Below are 2,992 nucleotides of genomic sequence, written 5' to 3'. Positions count from 1 at the left end.
ATGAGGCAATAGTGGGGGCTGGAGAGAGGATGCCATTGTACTGAGCTAGTCCAGCATGGGACAGAGACAGAGCCTACTGTAGGAATGTTACGAAGGCCCACAGGCACACTTCCCAAAGGGCCTCAAATTTTCGTGGATATTTTTATTTCCAATATTATCTCCAGAGGACTATACAGCCAGGTCTAGAGACACTCCGACAGGGCTGGAGAGGAAGCACTTCATCTTACCACTTTAAATGGTGGCCCCGTGGAGGACCACACCATCTGTAGTACCCAGCAAATAACGCTGACCCTATGAATCCTATTTGTTACATAGAATTACATAGGATATTTTCTTGATGATAAAAGCATTAATTTGTTAAACATAACTAGTTTTAATAGAATAAATTTTGTAACCCTCTTGTCATTTCTTCTTTAAAAATATATATAGACTAAGAGCCTCAAAAAAATAAAAATGGCCTTAATAGCTCAACCTCTAAGAACCTTATATCAGTGGACCAACTAGCAGATGTAAAGAAAAAACTGTATTAGAATTAACTAGTGTTAAAACTGAAGGAGAAGGACAGATACCACTGGCTAGTTTTTGGGGATTTTAGTTTATGTAAATATTTTCCTAATTAAGAAAATAATAATGCTTCTCCCTGCAAATTCAGAGAATATAGAGAAATGTAAAGATTAAAGTTATGCTGACACAACTTAGAAATAACTTCTACAGAAATTGTGCTGTTCATATTTTTTGTCTGTGTCCTTGTGAATACACACACACACACGCACACACACACACGCATACCCCCCAACAGAGTCAGAGAACACATCATTTTTTTCCATCTAGCAACATGTGAATATCTATCTTTTTATGTCTATAAATATAGACCCAAATTATTCTAGTTAATGGCTTCAGGGTTTTCATTGTGTCATAATTATTTAATAAAATTTCTACCAATAAATATTCAGGTTATTTCAAATTTCTCAGTAGCATAAACTCTCCCATAATTAACATCCTGTTTGTTCATCCTCACACATTCATTCAACTGTTTACTTTGGGTAAGGTTCTAGGAATGGGACTTCTGTGTCAAAGACTTTTAAAAAGGGCTTTTCTGCATGTGGCCAACTTTCCCTCCAGCCAGGCTGCGTTAACTTACACGCCCACCAGAAGTGCATGCATGTGCCTGCTTCCCCAGACTCACCAGCCCTAGACACCATCCGTCTCCTTGATCATCCATTCTGACATCTGGTTCTCCTTTTGAAGCCTGGGCTCCATCACCAGTAGCTTGACCTTTCTCAAGGTTAAGCAGGCATGGCCCTTGATTATTTAAAGAGCTAGCTTCCCAAGGGGACAAATCAGCTTTCTCCACCAGCCAGGGAATGTGTATTCTGATTTTCAAGGTAGAACTAACCTTTTGTTTAGAGGTGTGCCTGGATTTCTGAGTTTTACTGGCAAGGATAGATTGAGCTTCTAGTATTTCAAAGCTGAGTAAAATTAATGGCCGAGTGTAGGGATTGCTTGCCGTGAGGGCTGACCTAAGTTGGAAAATCATTGTCAGTATAACACCCCCGACCACCCCTCTGGTTTATCTTAGAATTCAAGCTAAACAAAGTTATTTATGTTCTTAAAAATCTATCTTTTTTTCGTCATACTATTTGTTGTAGGCATTTTTTAAAATTTGCTAATAAAAAATCTCAGATTTAACAACACAGAATTAACAGTTACATGTGTTTCATATTTTTTATTAAAGTATATAGTAAAATTATTACAGAAATTATGACATTTTATCTCCTAGAATAATTTAACCTTACAATTTATGTGTAGTTGTTTTTTCATTTCTGAATATTCTGAATATCATTCGGTTCACACACACACACCAAATGCAATTTTATCCTGCTAGGAGTCACTGTGCTCCCAATAATTAATTTTCTGTGCCTTATTTTTTTTATGGTCTGAAGAAAAACTCGTAGCTTTGTCCTGCCAGCTCCGAGGCAGAGAAAGGATTTGTTAGCTGGCACTCACCCTTGTGTCAGTCAAGGGCAAAGCCCTGCCCGGGGACTCCTGTGCTGCTCAACCTACTTCCATATTTTATGGAGCTCTTTTAAAAAGATAAAGTTGCAAGTGTGACTTTACACATCTTATTATTCTTCTGAGGTAAGTTTGCTGAGGCTGTGAATTTTCTAGGGCCTGTGAATGGGGAGAAAGTAAGAAAAGAGGAGCTGGCTGCACGTGATGGTGGGAGGAGGATAACTGTATGGGTTGGTGACAAATGCTCAAGATTATTTCTTGAACACAAGACCCAGGATATAAACTGGGGTGGCATCGGTTTGTGTACAAGTTAGACAAAGTGAGCCCGACCCGAGCCAGCTCTGCCATATTCCCACTGTGCGGCCTTGGCCATGTTATATTTCCTCTCTAAGCCTCAATAATGGCATTTATTTTGGATTGTTTTAAGGATTAAATGAGTGAATGTATATAAAGCTTTGGGATAATTATTGGTGCATAAACTACTCAACAATGAGAGTTGTTACCACTATTCCCTGAGACATGGGGACCATCTATCTTTCCCATCTTTGACACTACTTGATACATTACACTCCAAGGCAGTGTTACGCAAACTCCAGCCCACGGGCCAAACCCAGCCCACTGCCTGATTCTGTAGAGCAGTGAGCTAAGAATCCTTTTCACATTTATAAATGGTAGAAAGATCAAGAGAATAATAATATCCCGTGACGTGTGAAGATGGTCTGACATTCAAATTTCAGTGTTCACAAATAAAATTCCTCTGGAACACAGCCACCGCCAGTGTTTACACATTGTCTGCGGTTGTTTTTGTGCTTCGAAGCAGAGCTGAAGAGTAGCAGCAGTGACCAGATGGCCTGCAAAGCTGAAAATATTGACTAGCGGGCCCTTTAGAGAAAGTTTGCCGACTCTGCCTTAGGGAGTGTGGAGCAAGTGAGGACTTTCGTTCCTGCTCAGGATCAAGGAAGGTGTTGCTTTCTGTCCC

This window comes from Myotis yumanensis, unplaced genomic scaffold (genome assembly GCF_028538775.1).
Source record: "Myotis yumanensis isolate MYYU_CA2020_CCGP unplaced genomic scaffold, mMyoYum1.0.hap1 SCAF_3, whole genome shotgun sequence".
In the NCBI taxonomy this organism is placed as follows: Eukaryota; Metazoa; Chordata; class Mammalia; order Chiroptera; family Vespertilionidae; genus Myotis; species Myotis yumanensis.
This window is presented reverse-complemented; position numbering follows the sequence as displayed.